We start from the raw sequence: 25,521 nt of genomic DNA on the forward strand, positions 1-25,521 counted from the left end.
CCCCGACAGAGTGGAGAGGGTGTCAGCAATAAATTTGTGTTGATGTCACTGATTAATTTGCCCTTCCTCTGATCCGTCAGAACAATAACCCACAAAAAACGGATCCAGTCTGTGGAGCACACGCCTTCACTCGGTCAGCATTTGCTCAAGAATCCACCAGTATTGCTAATGCCAAAACCAGGAGTGGATCTAAAACAGAGATGACACGTGAATGGAATATTTGCATGTCTTCTGTGTTTTGTACCCACTCCTGCTTTTAGCTAACAAATCATAAGCCAGTTGTGATGGGACCATACAGGCCTTACAGCTGCTACACAGACAGGATCCGTTGTGCGTCTCATTTTTCCTTCCTTCTGACAGATCAGAAGAAAGGTAAAATAAAAGATGATGTCAGCCAGGCTGAAAGGCAAAATAGTGGCGTGGGGAGGGTGGGAACAGCATGAGAAGTCCACACAGTGGACCTATGACATATTAATTAGGTGAAAGCAACATGAGGAGACTGCAGTGTGACCTAATGACAGAGTGTGGAGGTGGCAGCAGCAGCAGAATCAGGAGGAGGCCACAGAGTGGCACAATGACAGAGCCTGGAGGTGGCAACAGCAGCAACATCAGGAGGATACCACAGAGTGGCAAGGTGACATAGTGTGGAGATGGCAGCAGCAGCAGGAAACCACAGAGTGGCAAGGTGACATAGTGTGGATATGGCAGTAGCAGCAGCAGCATCATGATACCATAGAGTGGCAAGGTGACATAATGTAAAGATGGCAGCAACAGCAGCTTCAGGATACCACAGAGTGCAAGGTGACATAGTGTGGGGATGGTGTGGAGATTGTAGTTGCAGCAGCATCAGGAGGATACTACAGAGTGGCAGGGTGACATAGTACGGAGATGGCAGCAGCATAAGGATACCACACAGTGGCAAGGTGACATAGTGTGGAGATGGCAGTAGCAGCATTAGGAGACCACAGAGTGGCAAGGTGACATATTGTGGAGATGGCAGCAGCATCAGGAGACCACAGAGTGGCAAGGTTACATAGTGTGGAGATGGCAGTAGCAGCATCAGGGGACCACAGAGTGGCAAGGTGACATATTGTGGAGATGGCAGCAGCATCAGGAGACCACAAAGTGACCCGGTGACAGAGTGGGGCAGTGGGTGGCAATACCAGTACCTGCTAACGAAGGTGGGTGAAAGAAGGAGCCCTTTGAATCCGATGTGTGGCATCAGGCAGGTTGCAGCATCAGAGAAGTAGCTGAGGCAGGTAGCCAGAAGAAACCGGTCTCTTTTATCAAAGTGTTGGTGTGGGAACATGGATGATCTAGTCTGATGCATCAGGAATTGGTGGTTGGAAATCCTGGCTGATCCACGCCTGATTCATCTTGACAATGGTCAGTCTCTCTACATTTTGGGTGGACAGGCGAGTTCTCCTTGGGGTAACTATGGCCCCCGCCACACTAAACACCCGCTCTGATGCCACACTACTGGCCGGGCAGGACAGCTTTTCCAGGGCAAACTCTGCTAGTTGTGGCCACAAATCCAGTTTGGCTGCCGAGTAGTCCTGCGGATCTTCAATGTGGGTTGGCAGGGTGCTGTCCAAGTATGCCACCACCTGCTGGTTCAGGTCCTGCTCCAGGTCTACCTGCTGCTGGTGATTAGTTTCTTCACTATGCAGGTGAAGAAAGCTACTCATCAGCGACTGTAGACTCAGGCTGCTGCTGATGGAGCTGGTACTGCTCCTGCCACCCCACCCCTCCCCAGCAGCCATGGCAGTGGAACATGAGCGCAGAGGGACCCCCGGTTAGACCTGCAAGAGGATGGACGATGGCGCAGATAGGCGGCGGCCAACTGACTTCATAGGGTGTCTCTGTAGTAGTTCAGTTTGTCCTCCCTCTCAGTGGGTGTAAAAAAGGCCCCCATTCTGGATCGGTAGTGGGGGTCCAACAAGGTGGAGAGCCAGAAGTCATCCCTCTGCCAAATGGTGACAATACGGCTATCACCACACAAGCATGTGAGCATGCATCGGGCCATTTGTGCAAGTGACTCGGAGGGACTCCCTGCCTCCATCTCCACTGCATACTGCCACAGTGTGTCTGGGTCCTCTGTCTCGTCTTCCTCATCACCCTGTAGCTCCTCTGGCTGCTCCTGCTCCTCCTCTCCTGTCACCTGAGTAGAAAAACCACCCATTTCGCAATACATTGCCTGTGATCCAATGTCCTCCTCCCCCTCCTCCTCCTTTTCCAGTTCAGCCCCCACAGGGCTCATGTGTCCGTGAGATCTAGGCACCACGTCTCCAGTCCCCTGACCAGCCATTGTTACCACCTGTTAGTAGTTGAATACCAGCTCACCTGATAATAGTCATCAACCCCCAGTGCACGGAGCAAGTCAGGTAAGACCTTTGATAATAGAAGAAATAAACGTAGTTCCAGCACTTTTTGGTGACCAATTTACAGCATGTAGAAAAATCCAAACACTCCAACACCAGTTAACGCATTTCGGGCGAACCGCCCTTAATCATAACTGATTAAAAATGCCTAACTCAAAGGTATATATAGGTGGTGTCCACTTCCTCTAACCTAATCAAGGGAGGAGAAAAGCAAGGTGGTTAGCCACCTGTTAAATTGAGCAAGGCTTTGTTTCTTACACCTCGTGACCAACATACTAAATACATGTATATTTAAAAACATGTATGCTGCTGAAAGCACCATGCGAATATTGTTGCACTCGTTGTATTCATATTATAAAAATTTATGTGGCAATGAATATCCCACAACATTTTCAACAAAAATCACAAGGTGTGAACATAGGCAAATAAAATCATGTTACCTAGGCGTATTATAACTGCAGAAATACAAAAGTAGACAGGCTGAAAAACCTACCAGTAAAAATACATTAGTTCTTTTCTAAGATTTAAGCCTGATGAATATCGGGTATTTAGTCTGAATATCCAAAATGCTTCTCTTAATAATATCACTTTCTTTATGTCTCAACCTCTGGGGGGAGCTGTCACCTGTTCAATAACATAGTTTTGGAAGTTTTTTAATGATCCGTGTTGTGGAATAAAGTGTCTGTCTGCATTTGAAATACCTGTGCAGGAGGGGTTAGATATATAATTTAAGTGTTTAAGAATTCTGGTTTTAAATTTTCTTGAGGTGCTGCCCACATATAATAAATTGCATTCAGTACATTTAATAATATAGATTACTTCCATTGAATTGCAATTGATAAATGATTTGATGGGGAAAAACTCTGTGTTGTCAGAATTATGAAAATTTTTCACAGATATCACAAAGCCGCATGTTTTACAAGGGTGGCTTCCACATTTCGTGAAGCCGACATATCCCAAACAGGTATTAGGTGCGGCTTTGTTGACACGTGAAAAGAAAAGAGGGCGAAAGGGAATTAGTTACCACCATGTGTTCCAGGACATGAAGCAGTGGAATGACGTCGTTCATCCTGTAGTCCTGGTGACTGACAAATAACGTAGCATCTTCAAAGGGCCTGAGCAAACGGCAGGTGTCACGCATGAGCTGCCACTGGCTGACATTGAAGTTACCCATATGAATTTTATAGTAAATATAAGGAGATTATTCTCCCTAGATTGTTGGGGGTCTTTGCTGAATCGGTGGAGGATGGGAATCTGCCCGATTCAACGATGGAAGCCGTAATAACAATAATTCTAAAAAAAGGCAAGGACCCCACAGACTTGGGATCTTATAGACCGATTTCACTGCTAAATGCAGACGGAAAGCTCCTGGCAAGGATCTTGGCCACAAGGCTCTCCAGGGTCATTCCCTCCATTATCCATCCGGACCAGAATGGCTTCATCCAAAATAAGGGCACTCATCACAATCTTCATCGGCTTTTTGCCAATATACAGGCCCCTGGGGGAACCGACCGCTCCATCCTGTCACTGGATGCCTCTAAGGCCTTTGACAGGGTGGAATGGCGATTCCTGTGGAGGGTTCTGGTCAGGATGGGCTTTGGGGAGAAATTTCTAAATATCCTTAAATTACTGTATAGATCCCCTACGGCGAAGTTGAGTCTCAATGGGAGCTTGACTACTAGCTTTGATCTAAATAGAGAAACTCGCCAGGGCTGTCCACTATCCCCATTGTTATTTGACATTTACATTGAGCCCTTAGCTTTGGCCATTAGGCAGGACGATCAAATTAAAGGATTTGGAACACTAGGAGTAGAAGATCGTATTTCCCTATATGCGGACGATGTCCTCTTTTTTATAGATCATATGGAAATAACTCTCCCAAGAATTATCCGATTGGTTAAATTGTTTGGTGAGGTATCCGTCTACATATAAACTGTTTGAAGACCAGTTTGATGCCAATAGACCCGGTATCCCAAAAGGAGGCTTTGATAACCCAGCTGGATGTTGCTGACACCTTTCAATACTTGGGTATGATGATATCGCCCAAGGTTGAAAATTTTGTACAACTCAATCTGATCCCATTGATAACGAAAATTAGGGCAAAAATAGGGATTTGGTTGAAGCTCCCCCTATCTAGAGCTGACCGAGTCTCATTGGTTAAGATGGTGATTCTACCGCAATTCCTGTACGTTCTCAGGAATACACCTATTTGGATAGAAGACAAGACTCATGGAAAGAATAATTAATGACCTAGTTTGGGGAAGAAAACGAGTGAGGCTCAAATTGGAATACCTATACAAACCACTAGAGTATGGGGGTCTAAATCTCCCCTACTTCAAAGGTTACTTTATTGCTGCTCAGTTATGGATGTGCTATGAATGGCATAACAGTGCACTTTTAGGGAGCTTAGTAGGGAGTTCTTCATATAATAACATATTTACTCTTTTGAAATCTGGACAACTGACTAATCGAGACCGGGACTACAAAGAGACTACAAAATTACTTGCTAAAGTGTGGGTTACTATTAGAAGATGGTTGGGGGTAAAGGGATCACTTATATTCACGCCTCTTTGGCATAATGTTCACTTACAGATTCTAGATGGTATAGCAATGGATCAATTTTGGCAAAAGAATGGGATTCTTTATATCACACAAATAGTTAAGAATAGAGAGATTAAGTCGTTTCTGGATCTATCACATAATGTAGAAAACCTTTCTTGGTTTAGATATCTTCAGTTGCGGTCGGCACTATTTAGTTTGGATGATAAATCCCTATTGGACATAGATAACTCCTGTTTTTTAAATGAATGGATAGGGACGACACCTTTAAGAATGAAGATCACAAATATATATAAACTATTACATTAAGGCACGATTTTGTGAGACACAATCGCCATGACAAAGGGCCTGGGAGTTGGATAGTCCAAATATACAATTAGAAGGGTGGGGGAATATTTTTATTAATTTAGGTTTATTATCTCATAATTTTAACCATATTTTAGTACAGTTCAACAACTATCATAGACTATATGTTACCCCTATATGGCTAAATAAATGTGGGTTAAAAGATACCTCCAAGTGCCCTAGATGTGATACCTTAGGTGCGGATTGCTTGCACATGATCTGGGCCTGCCCAGAACTTAGAGAATATTGGAATGGTATCAACAATTTTCTTATTCATTAACTGAAAATACGGATCCCTTTTGAGTCACAATTGTTCTTGCTGAATGACTTCTCCACAATAAGTAGCCATAAATACCAAAAGATCCTATTAGGTAGAATACTATTACTGGCCAGACTCTTGATCAGCCGGAGTTGGTTCACTCGTTATACTCCAGAGTTAAACACCTGGATAAACCTAGTTAATAAGGTAAAAAATTACGAACGGATCCTTTATAGGCAGAGAGACACATATGAGAAATGGACTAGGATATGGGACGGTTGGAAGATTTGATCTGATTGTACTTTTTTTTTTTTCCCTTTCTTTTCTCCCTCTCCTTTCTCCTTCTCCTTCTCCTCTCTTTCTCTGAGGGGGGGAGGGGAGGGCGGACGCATCACAGGGCTGGGGTGGGGGGGAGATAGGGGTTGGCTTGGGGGGAAAAAATATGAATTATATAGAATTATTACTCAAATCCTTTTTCCATGTGTATTTGTTTTATATACCAATAAAGTTGTTAAATAAAAAAAATAAAAAAAATAAGTTACACAGGGGAGTACTCCTATCCGCTTGCATCATCAAGAAATCGTTGATGGCCTTTCTCTAGTCCAACATATGGAGGTTAGAATTCCAACAGGTGGAAATGTCGCATATCAGCCTATGTTGGGGGATGCCGTTCTGCCGCTGCAGCTCAAGGAGGGTGTGCTTTGCGGCGTACGAGTGGCTGAAGTGCATGCAAAGTTTCCTGGCCCTTTTTAGGATGTCTTGCAGATGGGTGGAAGACTTCAGGAACCGCTTCACAACCAGATTGAACACGTGTGCCATGCATGTTCTTCCCGTTGTCGGTCACCATGGTTCTGCAGCGTCCCACTACATGTGTGTGGGCACTGCTTAAAAGCACTTTTTGTCTTAACAATTGTATTATGCTGTATTGTGGTGCTTTGTATTAATGTATCTGCAAAATCCCTGTTACCAGGCAGATTTGGTGTAATTTATACATCCCACCACTAGATGGGGATATAGCTTAGGTCTTATATATATCTAGTTCAGGCCTAGCTATTGGGTTCAGACCAGAGTTGAGGTCTCTCTGAGGAGATGAGATCAGAGAGGAGACCACAGTTGAGGCAGAAAAAAGTTCAGTTGAGATCAGTGAGTAGAAGACTGATGCTGAGAGTGAGAGAGTGCAGATCTAGCACTTCTGCTCTGATGAAAGTTTAGTCCAAAAAGGGACAAGGAAAAAGGACTTATCTATCCAAAGGATAAAAGCCACAAGTCAGGCATCAAGGACCTTTGGGATATTCAGGTGAAGGATACCATAGCCTCCGGCAACCTCACCAAATTACACTGATATAGAAAATATCCGGCTAAGCTCCAAGTCAAACCTGAAAAGCCTAGAAACAGTGGATTTGCAGAATCAACTCTGTTAACATCAAGAGACTGCATTTTTGTACTGCTGCAACCAAAGTCATCCACAGTAAAAGTTGTGAGTTGCATCTTACCACTGTCTACCTCATTATTACTACTAATGGTTGTACCACCATTAACGGTACTGGCATCACGACAAAAACCATCAAGGGACTCAGCCGCAACAAGCACCCTAAGCACCCCTAACATCAAGGGCACCTCAACCACCATCTTGGCTGATGCTTCCCTACCACAGAGCATGCCCCGGAGGATTTCGTGCTGTCCACCTCAACACTGTGCTGCCAGCCCAGGGAGGCTTTCTGCTAACTGTGAGTAAACTGATGAACTGTGTGTTATATTTTGGCCCCTCATCGGTCCACCGTGCACCTCACGTGTCGCCCCTGCGCTACTGGCTGGCTGAAGTTCCTAATTTGAGTTGTCGGGGAGAAAGCCAGGATTCGATTTCTTGACGAAGGGCACGGAACAGTTCCTCCCCTGTGTGACTCAGTTCGCCCAGGGAAACGAGGTGCAGAACAGCGTGACACTGCTGTGCCCTGCACATGTGGTATGCTAGAGGGGCACTGTGACTTGTCCCTGCAGTGGAGGCTAAGGACATGGTGGAGGATGAAGAGGCGGACATTGTCGCAGGACCAACGGCGTGACAACGTGGAGGCGGAATCGGCGTGACCTGGCCAAGTTGCTGGTGTGGCTGTGCAGGAACCATATTCACCCAGTGGGCCGTAAAGGACATGTACTGTCCTTGACCGTAGTTACAGCTCCACACATCGGCGCTGCCGTGCACTTTGGCAGACCAACAGGCTCAAGGAGTGGCCCACTTTCTGTTCTACATATTTGTGCAGGGCTGGTACTGCCTTTTTTGCAAAGAAATGACGGCTTGGGACTCTCCACCTCGGCTTGGCACAAGCCATCAGTTCTCTGAAAGGTGCAGAGTCCACCACTTGGAAAGGGAGGGACTGCAGCACCAGCAACTTGGACAGGAGCACGTTCAGCTTCTGCGTCGTTGGATGCGTGCACGCATACTGCTATCTCTTGCCAATTGCTTTAATAATTGATTGCTGATGGAATGACTGACAAGGAGTAGGAGGAGCAGGAGCATCAGATGATGGGATTGACAGACAGCTCCTTTCGGCTGAGGTGGTGGAGCCTTGACTTCCTGAAACTGGGTGCGTGCCACTGGGTGATGCAGCGGTTGCTGCGGCAGGCTGGACCACCACATCGGGGCCACGGTTCTCCCAGGCCTTTTTATGGCGACGCTGCGTATGTTGACACGAGGCCAACATTGGCACCCTGGCCACGCTTCACCTTCTGCCCACAGATTCTACATATGGCCACGTTCACCTCCTTCGGCGGCTTAAAAAAAACTGCCACACCGCCGAGTAGGTTATTTTATCCCAACACTCCTCACTGACTGACTGCTACCGCCGCTGCCTCCGTCAACCCCTGCACCGCTACTTCCCCGGCAGGTAGGCTGCTGCAAAGCAGGTAGTCTTCCCCGGGCACGTTTGGCTCCCGACTTCCCACTGCTGCCACCCTGCTGACTCCCGGCCACCCTAGCGACTTGCTAGCTCATGGGCAAGCTGCCACCCTCTTCTCCTGATGATGATGAAGCCCCCTCTGCACCCGGCTCCAAAGTGAGATTGGCTTCATCATCATCGAGTAGTATGTGCACGTCACTGATGTCCTCCTCAACGGTCTCTCGGTCAGGAGCCTGGCCGCTCGCAACACCACCTTCCACACCACTCTCCTCATCACTACTTGCCCGAGTAGTGGAGGAAGCGGCGGATGTCTCCTCCAGATCTTGGCCGGGCAGTAGCTGCTGACCACCCTCTAGTAGCTCTTCCTCGCTGAAAAGTGGAGCTGAGCCTACAGCATATAATAGTTCTCTCGGTGAGGGAACAGAAAAGGACAGAGGCAGGTTGAGGACAGGTGAGGGCACAGGGCCTGCTCCCGGGCCATGCCAACTAAGAGTTGTGTCTGACGAACCAACCGACTGATGGCTGGGGGTGTCTGAAGTCATTTGGGATGACGTGGATGACCGAGTTAACCAATCAAGAACCGCTGGGTTGCTGGTCAAGACACAACCACTAGATGACACCGGGAGCTCATGCATCTCACTGCGACTCCTGCTGCCACGCTACCTTACTCTGCTGCGACCTCTGCCTGCGCCAGAAACATTTAGGCCTCTGCCACTCCTCTGTGCATGGCCTGGCACTTCTCATTCTGACATACTTTTAGCTGAACTAAATAAATTAAAAGCAAATTAAAACACCCCTAAAAACGACAAAAAATATTTTTCTTTTTGGACTGAAATAGGCCTCTAAACGCTTTCCCCACAAATAGATGCACCAGTGAAGTGCGTATATATTTTTCTTTCTATACTTAAATAGGCCACTAAACGCTTTTGCCACAAATAAGTGCACCAGTGAAGTGTGTATATGTTTTTCTTTCTGTACAATTTCAACACATATAACTGCAGAAGTGAACTGAAAAAATATTTTTCTTTTTGTACTGAAATAAGCCAGTAAATGTTTTTAGCAGAAATAAATGCACTAGTGAAGTGCATATATTTTTTTATTTCTGTACTGAAATAGGCCACAAAACGCTTTTGCCACAAATAAGTGCACCAGTGAAGTGCATACCGTATTTTTCACCCTATAAGACGTACTTTTTTCCCCCCAAAAGTGGGGGGAAAATAGCAGTGCGTCTTATGGGGCGAATGCTGCTGATTTTGCCGAATTTTCAATGATACACCCGCCGCGATGCCGCGCGGCGGGTGTATCAGCTGTGAGGGAGGAGGAGCTGGGGGGCATCTGCTTTTATAATGACAGCGGGGCCCGTGCAGTGACTGTATTCTACTACACGGGCCCCGCTCACTGTATATTATCGTATCTGTAATAGTTAATTGTTATGTATATAATCGGGTAATCAGGGCCTGTATACTTACAACTACAAGCGATCGGTAGCAGAGAGGAGGGAGGAGGCAGGCCGGGAGGACGGGCGCTGGCAGCGTGAGTCACTACGTCACGCGCCTGCACCGCCCACTTTATGAATGAAGCAGGCGGCGTGGGCGCTTGACGTAGTGACTCACGCTGCCAGCGGCCGTCCTCCTGGCCTGCCTCCTCCCTCCTCTCTGCTACCGAGCGCTTGTAGTTGTAAGTATACAGGCACTGATTACCCGATTATATACATAACAATTAACTATTACAGATACGATAATATACAGTGAGCGGGGCCTGTGTAGTAGAATACAGTCACTGCACGGGCCCCGCTGTCATTATAAAAGCAGATGCGACCCCCACCCCCTGTATTGAGGGTCATTCACTACAGGGACACTTATGGAGGGGATCTGTGGATGACACATAGCATAAGATGCTATATATGTGTCATCCACAGATCCCCCCCATAACTGTCATACACAGATCCCCATAACAGTGCCATCCAGAGACCCCAATAAGAGCCACCCACAGATCCTCCATAAATGTCACCCACAGATCCCCCATAAGTGCCACCCACAGATCCCCCATAAGTGTCACCCACAGATCCCCCATAAGTGTCACCCACAATTCCCCAATAACAGTGCGTCACCCACAGATCCCCCATAACAGTGCGTCACCCACAGATCCCCCATAACAGTGCCATGCACAGATCACAATTAGTTCAAAACCCACCAAAAGCACACCTTTTGGTTCAAAATATTTTTTTTCTTATTTTTCTCCTCAAAAACCTAGGTGCGTCTTATGGGCCGGTGCGTCTTATAGGGCGAAAAATACGGTATATGTTTTTCTTTCTGTACAATTTCAACACATATAACTGCAGAAGTGAACTGAGAAAATATTTTTCTTTTTGTACTGAAATAAGCCAGTAAATGCTTTTAGCAGAAATAAATGCACTAGTGAAGTGCATATATTTTTTTATTTCTGTACTGAAATAGGCCACTAAACGCTTTTGCCCCAAATAAGTGCACCAGTGAAGTGCGTATATGTTTTTCTTTCTTTACAATTTCAACACATATAACTGCAGAAGTGAACTGAGAAAATATTTTTCTTTTTGTACTGAAACAGGCCAGTAAACGCTTTTAGCAAAAATAAGTGCACCAGTGAAGTGCGTATATATTTTTTTCTTTCTATACTGAAATAGGCCAGCAAATGCTTTTAGCAGAAATAAATGCAGAAGTGAACTGAGAATATATTTTACTTTCTGTACTGAAATAGGCCAATAAACGCTTTCACCACATATAACTGCAGAGGTGAAATGCATATATATATTTTTCCTTTTTTGTACTGAAATAGGCCACTGAACTCTTTCACAAATAAATGCAACAGTGAAGTGTGTATATTTTTTTCCTTTTTGTACTGAAATAGGAGACTGAATGCTTTCACCACATATAACTGCAGAAGTGATATGCGTATATATTTTTCCTTTTTGCACTGAAATAGGCCACTAAACTCTTTTTACACAAATAACTGCAGAAGTGAAATGCGTATATATTTTTCTTTTTCCACAGATATAAGCCACTAAAGGCTTTTCAACTAAGATGCTGTGAAATGATTCCTCCCTATCCTTTCCCTGCACTCATAAATTGTTTTTTCAGTTTTTTTTTCACAATGACGTTTTTCCAATTGCTGTCCCTAGCGCCTTCTCACGTCTGTCCCTGCACTCAGAACGCTTGAAAATGGCAGAATCTAAAATGGCCGCCGTATTTATAGGGCTGGCTGGCTGTTGATTGGCTGCATGCATGGCATTATGGGTCAGCCCACCTTCCCAGAGTTCCTTGCCCCATGTCCTGACACGTGTAGCCGCCATTTTAGGAAAAATTGTGATTCGTTACCACAAATTTTTCCTGAAATTCGGATCGAATTCCACTTCATCTGATTCGATTCGCTCATCTCTAATAGTAACACAGGTACAGTGATGTAATCTCAGGCACAGTGATGTAGTAACACAGATATAGTGATGTAATATGAAGTGCAGTGAGATAATAACACAGGTTCACTGATGAATTATGAGTCACAAGCAAACAGTAACAAAGTAAAACAGTAACACAGTAACACAGGTTCAGTGATGTCATATAAGCCAAGGCACAGTGATTTAGTACCACAGGAACAGTGATGTAATATGAGGCATAGTAATATACAAAAGCAGGTTAAGTGATGTAATATCAGGCACGGTGATATACTAACACAGGTACAGTGATGTCATATCAGCACAGTGATATAGTAACACAGGTACAGTGATGTAATATGAGGCATAGTAATATACAAACGCAGGTTAAGTGATGTCATATCTGGCACAGTGATATAGTAACACAGGTATAGTGATGTAACATCAGCATGGTGAACAAACACAGGTTCAGTGATGTCATAGCATGCATAGTGATATAGTAACACAGGTACAGTGATGTCATATCAGGCACGGTGATATAGTAACACAGGTACAGTGATGTCATATCAGGCACGGTGATATAGTAACACAGGTGCAGTGATGTCATATCAGGCACGGTGATATAGTAACACAGGTACAGTGATGTCATATCAGGCACGGTGATATAGTAACACAGGTACAGTGATGTCATATCAGGCACGGTGATATAGTAACACAGGTACAGTGATGTAATATGAGGCATAGTAATATACAAACACAGGTTCAGTGATGTCATAGCATGCATAGTGATATAGTAACACAGGTACAGTGATGTAATATCAGGCACGGTGATATAGTAACACAGGTACAGTGATGTCATATCAGGCACGGTGATATAGTAACACAGGTGCAGTGATGTCATATCAGGCACGGTGATATAGTAACACAGGTACAGTGATGTAATATCAGGCACGGTGATATAGTAACACAGGTGCAGTGATGTAATATGAGGCATAGTAATATACTAGCACAGGTACAGTTATGTAATATAAGGTGTAGTAATATACTAGCACAGGTACAGTGATGCCATATCAGGCACAGTGATATAGTAACACAGGTACAATGATATCATATGAGGTGTAGTGATATAGATATAGTAACACAGGTACAGTGATGCCATATCAGCACTGTGATATAGTAACACAGGTACAATGATGACATATGAGGTGCAGTGATATAGTAGCACAGGTTCTATGATAAAATAGCTCTTACAGTGATTCAGTAACACAGGTGACGTGATGTAATAGTAAGTACAATGATTAAGTAACACAGGTACTACAGTAATGTATAAACACAGGTAATGTAATAATAGTGACGTATAGATTGCAACCTCACATACAATAAAAGAAACTGTAATAGCGTAGGGGCAGTAATGGAGTAACACAGGTACAATGATGTAATACAAGAGATATAGAAATGTAATAGGAGAAAAGTGATAGTATGACACATGTATAGCAGTGCAATAGCAGGTACAGCAGGGTATTAACACAGGTACAGTAATACAATAGGAGGTATACTGAGGTAATAACACAGGTACAGTAATACAATAGGAGGTATACTGAGGTAATAACACAGGTACAGTATTGCAGTACAGTGAGGTAATAAGAGGATGATGATGATGATGTTATAAAAGGTACAATAAGACAGGTACAGTGATGCTATAACATTGGCATAGTGATGTAGCAGGCATAGCAAGCAACAAGTAGGTGGCATAAGCATACAGGTAGAGATTGTTAATAATTGCTCAGTGGGCATTGCAGAGTCCAGTAATGGGGGGAGATGACCCCATGCCTGATACCTCCTTGCTGGAGAGAGGATCCCTCTGCTTCCGCCTGCAGTGTGGGAACTCCCTGGGGGAGGAGTGAGACCCCCTGCCCGAAGCTGTGCAGATCAGACACTGCTTCCCAAAGGACCAGAAACCTCTGATCCTGACAGGAGGAGCCTCGCAAACCCTCTTCCCCCCTCCCGAACACCCCAGACTCCATATATAGGAACGTGCCTGGGACTTGGCATGCTTTACTTCCAAAAGGCAGTGAATCATTTCCTCCATTTAACAAAAAAGGGGGAAAGCTCCTCATGATTGATGGTTAAATTTAGATGGAATTTTTTTTATTTTTTTTTACTTTGCAAAAAAAAAGAAATATGAAAAAAATGAAATACATGAATTGTTGTGGTTACAGGAGCCAACAAGTGCATGGATGATGAGAAGTGCGATGTGAAGAGTGTGCGGGACGCTGCACAGAACATGATCTGTGAGCTCCCCCACCTGACACAATGAGGTAAACACCAGCCACCGAAGTTCTACGTGATCTGCTGCAAGGACCTCTGAACCTTCTAATACACGTCGACGGAAATTCTCCACTGACGTGTCTGTAAATAATATGACTGATGTCAGAGTGTGACGATTGTACTGAAGTGAGCAGATGATGAACTCATTGATTCTAAACAAATTGAAATAGTTATGAATTTCCCAGAAACTTCAGTTTAACGAATCCAAAGTTTTGGGGATTTGTCGAGCATGAATCAATCGAAATGGCATCCACCATTTTACATATCATAATACAGGGAGGATGAGAAGATGAAGAAGGAGGATCACATGACCTCATCCAGGCGGGTTTGTCCATAATGCCTTGCAGTCAGCCTGAGCCAATCAGGAGGGACTAGAGCTGTGATGTCAGTAGACGTGTTACAGGCGCTATGTGAGAAACCAATCAGAATCTGCCATGTTTTTCTGTTTTTTGCCTGTTAGATAAGAGGAAAGAGATCTTAATTTACAGACTACAGCTAGTTTAGGGTCAGAGAGGTTATTTCACAGTGAAGAGAAGACAATAGTTACACACTTACCAATATATAAGTTGGCAAATTCAGGGAATGTTAGCCCTGCCCCCGGGAACACCCCAAGCCCACCAGAGAATGCCCAGTCCTGGGTGGAGCTTATATTAGCTCTGCCCATTTTTAGCCTTGGATAGTGCGAATTTGTTTGGACTGTCTCTGAAAATTAGGGACAATCCATGCAAAGTCGGGATAATTGGCAAGTATGTAGCTATACTTGGAAAAAGAGAAAAAAAAGTGGGCCCAGCCAGACTCGAGGGCGCCAACCCTGTAACGTAGTGTATGAATAAAACTAAATAGGAGAATGTAGTAATGTCTAATAACAATCAAAATACATAGTGGGTATCAGATAACACCTTAAAACATATCAAAAGATAAGAACAAGGTAAAACCAAGAAAATCTATGTTATGACTCACTTCACGAGGGGAGATAGTCTATGGCAGTGTTTTCCAACCAGTGTGCCTCCAGCTGTTGCAAAACTACAACTCCCAGCATGCCCGCACAGCCAAAGGCTGTTCGGGCATGCTGGGAGTTGTAGTTTTGCAACAGCTGGAGGCACACTGGTTGGGAAACACTGGTCTATGGGATAAACTCAAGACACCCATAGGCTTAACTCCCCCGCCAGGATCGCATGTAGAATGACAGGAAGAGGCCGCAGTCACCAAGTGGGTACGTCAGGAAACTTCCCTTTTATTGCAATCGAGGCTCAACGCGTTTCGGGGGCTATACAGTGCACCCCCTTCGTCAGGAGCAATAACATAGGACAAACATGAGTATGTAGCTATTCAGGTTTTATAATTATTAACTGAAATTTTAAAGACAAGACAGAAGTCAGTGTGCCTTTGTGTAACTTAGGCTGCCTCAGGCACACTGGCAGACATTTTATTGAGAGCTGCATCATTTAAAGTGGCAACACTCTAGTGTTAAATAGGTTCTCTGGGAATAATTTAAAATGTCCGCTAGCAACCTAGAACGTGAGGAGTACTGGTTGCCTCCATTTGCAGAGATGCCTAGGGGGTGAGGGGGCCTCACGACACACTACACTGTGACAATTGCATAAACGACATATTGGTGAGTGTTGCTGTCAGGCTGCTCAGCAATGATGACATATCGTAGGCAGGATCACATCATTACCATCTATTGTTCAGCAGTGTAGGCCACACCCTCTCACCTCCCTAGGCAGCTCTGAAAGTGGAGGCAACTAGTCCTGCTCACATTCTAGGACAGGTTGCTGGTGGTCATTTTAAATCATTCCTTTAATGTAAATCACCCCAACACCCCAATCTTCATCATATAATTCACAATTCAGTTAGGCTTTCTCAGGAAGGCTGTTGCAAACATGATGTTAATCAATGTTGCATGCATTTATACAACTCAATTTATTATTACTGTGAACCACATCATCCAAAATCACAATAAATCTTTCACAATATTAATCCAGGTACTGATAGTGTACCTCCTGACGTATTGGTGTGCGTTTCACCACTGGAGCTTGTTTAGGGCAAGCTCGAGTGATGAAGGTCCATGCCGATTTCTCCTGTGTGAGAATTTTTCACAAAATTGCTTGCCAACAAAACCACCTCAAGCTCTCTAGGCAGAGAATAAAACATGGCCATGAAGCATGGGAAAACAGAAATAGCCAGCAATGTGAGCAAAGCTACCACTTGGCCAAGTGGTTGGTGGTACATAGACTGCTGTACCACTTAATGGATTGCACTGCCTTTAGGCAACTTGTCAAAAAAAAGCCATCCTTGCCTTGCACTTTCACATAGCAGAGAATGTGGGCCGCTCCTTGGAATTGTTGCTGTGTGGCAAGGTGCATGCCTTGTGGAGTAGTCCTTACAGCCAAGGACAGTACATGTCTTACAAAGCGCACTGAGTCAGTGTTGTGCATGGCCATTTACAGCAGTAATGTTTGTGTAGGTCAGGTTCCCACAACAGATGCTTATCGACCTCTTCCATGTCCTTCTCAATGGACATCTACAGTATCTTCCCATCATGGACAGAAACGGAGCAGAGCATTGCTTCCACTCTTCCTTCCTCCTTCCTCCTTTCATATATGTAAGCTGAAGCAGTCTTACAGCTGATGAGCCTGGACAAGAGAAACCACGTAGAAAATTAGTTGAAAATTTTCTGTTGAATGTCTCCCCACCAACTACCATTGGGCAATGTGGTCAACAACAATGGCAGGAACATCGTGGCTGTACGGCATTTGGGAGAAATAACACATGCCCCTGCATGTGTCATGTCATAAACATCTTTTACAAATATATTGAGGCTTGCAGAAGATGCTCACCAGCTAAAAGCAAAAGATATATTTTTGTGAAGCATCCCAATGTTGAGAAGTGGTGCATGCAGAAGTTCTGTGGAGATAATCTGTCTTTTGGACTCCACAGCTCACTTGTCCAGGAGATGAAAGGCTTCAGAACTCTGGACATACTTTAAAGTCAGACTGTGAATCTGCTAAGGCCCACATCCTGCTGAAGATACTGTGGATCCATTTACTGTGAGTGCAGCAACCTGGAAAATGAGCAGAACTTAGTCTGTCATAGAGAAGGTGTCAGCCCATGGTTGCATAGGGAAAGTGAGAAGCGTTGCACCTCTATATCTGGATCTTTAAAGTGGTTTTCTAAGACTTTAATACTGATGACCTACAGTGCATTGAAAAAGTATTCATACTCCTTGAACTTTTCGAACATTTTTTTACGTTACACCCACAAACTTAAATGTATTTTATTGGGATTTTATGTGACAACACAAAGTAGCAAGTATGTGTGAAGTGAAAAGTTTTTAATAAATACAAATCTGGAAAGTTTAGTGTGCATTTGTATTCAGCCCCCTGAGTCAATACTTTGTAGGACCACCTTTCGCTATAATTACAGTTACAAGCAGTGCTTTAAGTGGGCCAAAAGAGGTGCCGGTACTCTATTAGGCGCCGGTACTGGTACAGAGAGGAACGAATGTGCGGTGGGGGGGGGGGGGGGTCCTGGTACATAGAGGAACTAATATATATGTGTGTGATGGGGGGGTCTGATGTGCAGGGGCCCCCTACACTGGGAGGGGGGGGGCTAAGCAGACAGATTGCCAACAGGAAGGGGGGTTGGGGGTGCTAGCAGGCAGATCGACAACTGGGGGGGGGTCGGATTAAAATTTTTGAGAACAGGTTCCCTACTACGGCGGGCGCGTGGCGTCGGGACACGTACACCATATATATCCAACACACATACATATAAATACACCATATACATGGTACACATACATAAATACACTATACTATACAGCAGCACGTACCTCTCACATCCAGGGCCTCCCAGGTGACGTCTCCTCCGATGTAGATCTTCTCTGTCATCATCTTCTCCGTTTGGTCCAGACACTTCTTTCAGCCGCGTCTCGTCTCTGCAGAGTGTGAAACACGGACATCTTAGTGTCCTCACTTTTCTATCATCATCCCCCAACCTGGAGTCCCCACAGTGTTATCCTGCGGCTCGCTGTGCTCCCCAATACCCCCAAAAACTATCCTGAAGAAATAATAGTGCCCCCATAGTAATTGTGCTCCTCATAGTCCCACCCATAGTAATTCCCTTCTAGAGTTCCATAATTAGTAATACTGCCCCCTACACTGCCCCACATTAAGTAATATGCCCCCCACACTGCCCCACATTAAAGGGGTTCTGCACTTTTTTTTAACTGATGATCTATCCTCTGGATAGATCATGAGCATCTGATCAGTGAGGGTCCGACACCTCCGCCGTTCAGCTGTTTGAGAAGGCAGCGGCGCTATAGGAGCGCCGCGGCTTTCTCAGTGTTTACCGCTGGCCCAGTGACATCATGACTAGTATCACTGGCCTGGGCGGGGCTAAGCTCTGTTCACTTGAATAGAGCTTAGCCCCGCCCAGGCCAGTTGATACTAGTCGTAATGTCACTGGGCCAGCGGTAAACAGTGAGAAAGCCGCGGCACTGCTATAGCGCCACTGCCTTCTCAAACAGCTGAACGGCGGGGGTCCCGGGTGTCGGACCCTCGCTGATCAGATGCTCATGATCTATCCAGAGGATAGATCATCAGTTAAAACAAAGTGCAGAATCACTTTAAGTAATATGCCCCCCCCCCCACACTGCCTCACATTAAGTAATTTGCCCCCCACACTGCCCTCCATTATGTAATTTGCCCCCCCCACTAAGTAATTCGCCCCCACACTGCCCTCCATTATGTAGTTTGCTGCATTTCCAGGAAATGCACTTTAATGCTCCATGAGTCATAGAGCATTAAAGTGCATTTCCACCTTCTGTTCAAGCTTTAACCTGGCTGGACCTGGAGGCCAACCCCCCCCCCTCCCCCAAAAAAATTTAATCAATACTATAATGGGGTATTAAATGAAATCATCTAAATATAAAGTCAATATGCGCTCTCTGCGCTACTTACCACACCTCCTCCTCCCTCAGGCGCGGCAGTGGCAGGTCTGGCTGGCTGTGTGAGTGAGTCACTGCTGTCACGTGACTCACCACCCAATCCATTAGCTCCAGACTCGAGTCCTAGGCCTGCTGGCTGCTCCTGCAGTGCATCCGCCGCGGCGCCACTCATCAGGCAGTCACACCCCCTTCACCACGTGACGGCCGGGCAGACGTGCTTGCGAGTAATAAGTAAGGAGAACTCCGGCGGCCAGCGGGTGACACCCCATCAGACTGGTGTCACCCGGTGCGGCCCGCACCCCCCTCGCAACGCCACTGGATACTGCCAGCTCTCCGCTGCGCTCCGGTACCGGAAACCCACGTACTGGGCGCACGGAGAGGTGCTGGTACTCTCCAGGGCAATTTTTGGAAGTGGCGGTACTGAGTACCGCCGCGTTCCGGCCCACTTCAAGCACTGGTTACAAGTCTTTTGGGGTTTGTCTCTACCAGCTTTGCACATCTAGAGGCTGACAGTTTAGGTAGACTACCATGTTTTGGTAGGTTTGCAGTTGTGCCATCAGATGATGGATTGATCAGAGCTCCGTGAGATGTTCAGAGTTTGGGATATTTTATTATTAACCCAGCTTTACACTTCTCCCCAACTTTATCCCTGACCTGTCTGGTGTGTTCCTTGGTTTTCATGATGCCATTTGATCATTAATGTTCTCTAACTAACCTCTTAGGCCTTCATAGAACAGCTGTAGTTATACTGAGAATAAATCCTCTGGATCTGCTTTAATCGGTGTGCCTGATCTTCACTTGTAAGTATTGTTTTATTGGTAAATGTGCCTCATCATTGCCTCCACGCTTAAGGGGACACCCCAACCAACACCAGGCAGAACCCCTGAACCATGGTGTGCCCTAAAGTGAAGAAAAGGTGCGCCCTTCTTATCACTGAACGGCTTCAGGGGAATGACATAGCAAGAGAAATGCTGCTGTGAGTAGCTAGTACTCAATTATTGCTACTACCATTCCTATTCTCTCGCTCTCCCCTGCGCTTCACTGTAAAACCCCCACTGTTACCAAAAACTAGAAGCCCGAAGCTGGAGTAGAAATAGCTGATCATGCTCATACCGTGTCAGTCTTGCCCATGTGGCTGTGTCTGGTACTGCAGTTCAGTTCCAATCCCTTAAACAGGGCTGAGCTGCAGTACTAGATGTAGCCACATGGATACTGATTTTCTAATGTGCATTGTCTTTCTAACTTTATTCTAGGATTTGATTTTGATGAAATAATGATTACGGTAGCTTTAGCTGCATTTTTTCTTTTTACAATGAATGCAATCTTTTTGCGAAAGCTGCTTTGCCTTGCTCACGGCTGCTTCGACTATTCGTGTTGGATACTTTTTGTCTCAAAAATGTTACTGTCCATAATGCTCTAGTAACTACTGTAGCTTCCCTTACACTCCTTTGCAAGCCCCAAATGGGTGTTGACGCACGTGCAGACACTTCTTTTTCTGATTATATCGAGTCTTTTATCTAAACGAGCAGACATGTTATCAAACACGTATGTGCCAAATCCCAAGTGCACATGCACTAGCTCTCACCATTGGTCCTGCGTCTTCGGCCGCAAGAAAATCCTGCGGATAAGGCTGCTTTCAAATCGCCGCTATTATTTTCTAATCTTCTGCTCTGTTATATGAGCAGAAGAACAGAAAAAACTGAATTGTGGGATTTGGCACATAACTGACACAAATGGAACCTAACGGATCCTTTTAACTATAATGGGATGGGATCTGTTCAGTTTCTTTTCCAGATTTTTTTTTTTAGCAGAGCAAAGATTCCTGCTTGGGGAACTTTTCTCTCCACTATTTTTGACAATTTCTTTGATGGAGGCTCCAACGCAGATGTGAACATACTGTATGGGCCAGACGCACCAGGCGAATGCACAAACCCCTAGCTGTTAGTTACTGCAATGAGCAGAACAAATATTTTGGCAAAAAATGAATTATTTTATACCTGACATTTATACCATGCACTTGTACAAGTTGACATATGTTTCTAGTACATCAAACCTAGAGTATTTCCTTCCCCTGCTGGAGATTTTTAAATCTCTATAAAGCTTGTTGTATATGTTACATTTGAAGAAGGGTCTAGTAACTGGAAATGCATTATGTTTGGATTTGAATAAATACCTTATTAGATCAAATTTGGCAAGTATTCGTGTCCAGAACTTTTTTTGAGCTTTTTTTGTACTTCTATCCACACCAATTTGTCCTGATGTCCATAGCAGTCCAGTCACGATTTCTTGACACCTGTAGCTGACAATCTGTTAAGGACAATAAGGGTGGAACTACTGCACCAACTAGGGCTAGACTTGGGGATAATCGTAAGGCCGTTATCCTGGCAATCCCCTGGTTTTCACCCTTTAACGTATATACAGGGATCTGGCCTTTGCTGCAGGGAAGACAACAGGTGGATACCTCTAGGAATAGTCCCAGTGTAGTTGGAAGAGGATCATAAACACTGGTGCAAGGCACCGAACAGTAAGGCAATACTCATAGTCAGGAAACAGTCAGCAGGCAGCATTTGTACAAATCCGTGACACTAGACCAAGGTCAGGGCAGGCAGCAAAGCGTCAATACAGTAAACAGGCTAAGGTCAGGACAGACAGGGCAGGGTCAGAGTCTGTAAACAGGCAGAGGTCAGCACACAGGTAAACAAGTAGAACTGAACACCTTTACTGGTTACTAGCAACTAGGCAACCTAACGTTCAGGCACCTTCCTCAAGGAAAAGTTTTCACTGTAGTGACAAAGTTTGGGGTGGTCCCAATGCGAGGGGTGCCCTGGACACTGTCAAGGTGTCACCATGTATTGCTGCTCTCCGGGGGGGAATGTAAGGTGTGGTGCACCCAATGGGAAATAATTCCAGAGAGCCAGAATTTGCAGTAAACCAGTGTGCTTATTTACTGGAGGAACTTAAGTGCAAAACAATACAGGCAAGGCATAAGGCTGGCTTACACAGTCTCCTCCCAGGCAGAAGAAGGTTCTGTGCTGAGAAAAAGCCTGATCTAACTGTCCCTCTCTCTGAGAAGGCTGGTATCCTGGCAAAAGGGCTGGTGGCCCAGAGTCTGTGATTCAGTCATCAGGTTGGCCCTCTGGTTAAAGGGCTAGTGACCCAGGGTCTGTGGCAAAGTATCCCCATGTCAACGTCTTCTTCTGGTCACCTGTGCGTTCTGTCAGAATCTATTCTACTAAACACTGGTCCCTATATGCAGACAACATGGGCTCTAACTTCTTCTAATGGGCTTTTCTAATAAGAGGGGTGGAGTGGAGATGCACAGCCTAAACAAAAACATTGTTGCAATTTCAGCCTGTCATAGACTTATATAGAGTTTCAATACGAGTCTATGGGAATAACTAAGCAGTTTTTCCAGACAGTCAAAACATCAGTGTGTCCGTTTTTTCCCTCTAAAACTTTGCATAGTCCTTTATAGTAACTGTGGAAGATTTCTAACTTATTAGTACATAGATAGAAAGTCCCTATAGTTTCTCAGTATTAGCTGGCTGTGCATTAACCCTTTCAATACTGCAGTGCAGATATAGTGCAATAACAGTGCAAATGAACAGGATACGTACATTACAATAATAACACAAAAGCGGTTCAACAATACAGTAAAAGTGTAAACAATGGCACAAATCATAGTGCAAGTTAACCCTTCCAAGTGCACTAAAGTAGTGAGTTGATGGCTTTGAGCAGGAGCAATAGGGGCAAATGTTCACAAATGTCCATAGTCCAAAGTCAATGGAGGAAGAAAAAAAGAATGCAACAGTGGAGCGCCAGCGGCTGAAGAAAAGGTAAGATAGTGAAAAAGCCCTAATGGGGATTTCAGAGGGACCTCTGATACACCCATTGGGGCTTGTTCACTATCTTACCTTTTCTTCAGCCGCTGGCGCTCCACTGTTGCATTCTTTTTTTCTTCCTCCATTGACATTAACTGCAAGTCAGGCCGGTCTGGACATTTGGTCCTATCTAGTGTGAGCTGCCTCTCTTGCCTTTGACGTTACTTTTTTCTAAGTTACCACATCCTGTGGCGCCCGTCTCACTACCCTCCCTTCCTCAGCCCTTCACCCACCACCCCATTCCACTTTTTTCCATTCCCCCACCCCTCTTTTTTCTCCTTTTCCCTCCCCACTCCCCCTCCCCTTTTCCTCCCCCTATTATTGATCCCCTTCTGATGCTTCTTTTTTGTTAGAATTTCTTGCATAGTCCAAAGTACCCTTGCTCCAGGGCACTACATCTTATAAACCCACAGATGGCTAGCCATAGGCTGGAACGGATCAGGACATGCACGCTGGCTCTTTTAAGAGTTGGCAAAAGCGCATTTGCTTTAGAAACAAAGGGAGGAACTATATCATCAGGAGCAGGCTGTGGCCTACAGGCAGGAGACACATGGGAATGGCAGCCTTGGAGCCTCGAGACCCCGGCAGCTTCAGCGCAGAAGGAGAGTAAGAGATATGGCACTCCTGCCTACTCCAGTCAGCAGGTCGGCAGTGGGAGAGGAGTGCCACAATAACACAGTCCATTTGATTCATGTAGGCAAGCCTAGTTGTTGTGGTTTATCCAACAACACAAGGTAAGACCATGCCCTCAAGTTTATCTCTATTGGTCCATGTGCTTATCCTGGGTAGCGCCCAACGCTGTTTTCTCTTCTTTTCCTAAAAGCTCATATGGATATGGATGACAGTGCATGAGCTACCTTACATTTACTTTTGGTACTGTAACAATTCACTCACTCTCATAATTCTGACATGCTAAGGTTCCTCCATTTTCAGTTTTTTATATTAAAATGAGAGCCTCCCTTCCCTTCAAACCTTATGAACCCCCCTCCTCGCTTCACCGCTCCAACCTCCCCTCGCCCCCGGCGATATTCAGTTATATTACGGTACAATTCTTATTTATATTACTTATCCCTGTAATCCTGTTTGCAATAAAGCCTAGTGGTCTGGATAATATTATCTCTAATAACACACTTTACCGAAAAAGGTCCTTAGTGGAAAAATGTCTGAATTAACCCCCAACGGCTGCTGCACATAGTGCTCTTAATTCAGACTGATCTGTGAGAATGTAAAAACCCAAAAAAGCTAATTTAGAACATAATCTAGTGATCAGTTTGTTTTTTTTGCAACTTATTTTCTTTTATCATCACAACCCACTTTCCCCTCTTCCTGACAACTTCAAACCTGCTCTAATGTCTGACATTAGAAAGAAGGAAGATTTCTTTTTTCGTAAAACGCGCCACCCTTGTCCATAGTCTGTGCCTAGCTAGTAGCTGGTAGCTGGATAGGGATTTAAGTAACCATACATTTAGGACACTGTTGCCTGGGCGAGGTTGCCCCCTATTTTATGTCAGAAGCCACCTGTGCTGTCAGGTTTCAGAGTACAGGGAGTGCAGAATTATTAGGCAAGTTGTATTTTTGAGGATTCGTTTTATTATTGAACAACAACCATGTTCTCAATGAACCCAAAAAACTCATTAATATCAAAGCTGAATATTTTTGGTAGTAGTTTTTAGTTTGTTTTTAGTTTTAGCTATTTTAGGGGGATATCTGTGTGTGCAGGTGACTATTACTGTGCATAATTATTAGGCAACTTAACAAAAAACAAATATATACCCATTTCAATTATTTATTTTTACCAGTGAAACCAATATAACATCTCAACATTCACAAATATACATTTCTGACATTCAAAAACAAAACAAAAACAAATCAGTGACCAATATAGCCACCTTTCTTTGCAACCACAGCCTCCCAGACACTGTTCAGAGAGGTGTACTGTTTTCCCTCCTTGTAAATCTCACATTTGATGATGGACCACAGGTTCTCAATGGGGTTCAGATCAGGTGAACAAGGAGGCCATGTCATTAGATTTTCTTCTTTTATACCCTTTCTTGCCAGCCACGCTGTGGAGTACTTGGACGCGTGTGATGGAGCATTGTCCTGCATGAAAATCATGTTTTTCTTGAAGGATGCAGACTTCTTCCTGTACCACTGCTTGAAGAAGGTGTCTTCCACAAACTGGCAGTAGGACTGGGAGTTGAGCTTGACTCCATCCTCAACCCGAAAAGGCCCCACAAGCTCATCTTTGATGATACCAGCCCAAACCAGTACTCCACCTCCACCTTGCTGGCGTCTGAGTCGGACTGGAGCTCTCTGCCCTTTACCAATCCAGCCACGGGCCCATCCATCTGGCCCATCAAGACTCACTCTCATTTCATCAGTCCATAAAACCTTAGAAAAATCAGTCTTGAGATATTTCTTGGCCCAGTCTTGACGTTTCAGCTTGTGTGTCTTGTTCAGTGGTGGTCGTCTTTCAGCCTTTCTTACCTTGGCCATGTCTCTGAGTATTGCACACCT

The 25,521-nt window shown here is 44.9% G+C and overlaps 1 protein-coding gene across 2 annotated transcripts in view; it reads right to left on the bottom strand.

Moving 5' to 3' along the window:
• Window positions 1–25,521, bottom strand: part of LOC120980977 (PRKC apoptosis WT1 regulator protein-like) — a 66,926-nt gene that overhangs the window by 35,120 nt on the left and 6,285 nt on the right. Inside the window, exon 1 of one of the 2 annotated variants that reach the window (XM_040410395.1) lies at window positions 13,682–13,790. The exons of the other annotated variant lie outside the window; for it this stretch is intronic. The gene's annotated coding sequence lies outside the window, so the exon portion shown is untranslated. Of the gene's footprint in view, window positions 1–13,681; window positions 13,791–25,521 lie in introns of those variants that run through there. 2 annotated transcript variants of the gene reach the window in all.

This window comes from Bufo bufo, chromosome 10 (genome assembly GCF_905171765.1).
Source record: "Bufo bufo chromosome 10, aBufBuf1.1, whole genome shotgun sequence".
In the NCBI taxonomy this organism is placed as follows: Eukaryota; Metazoa; Chordata; class Amphibia; order Anura; family Bufonidae; genus Bufo; species Bufo bufo.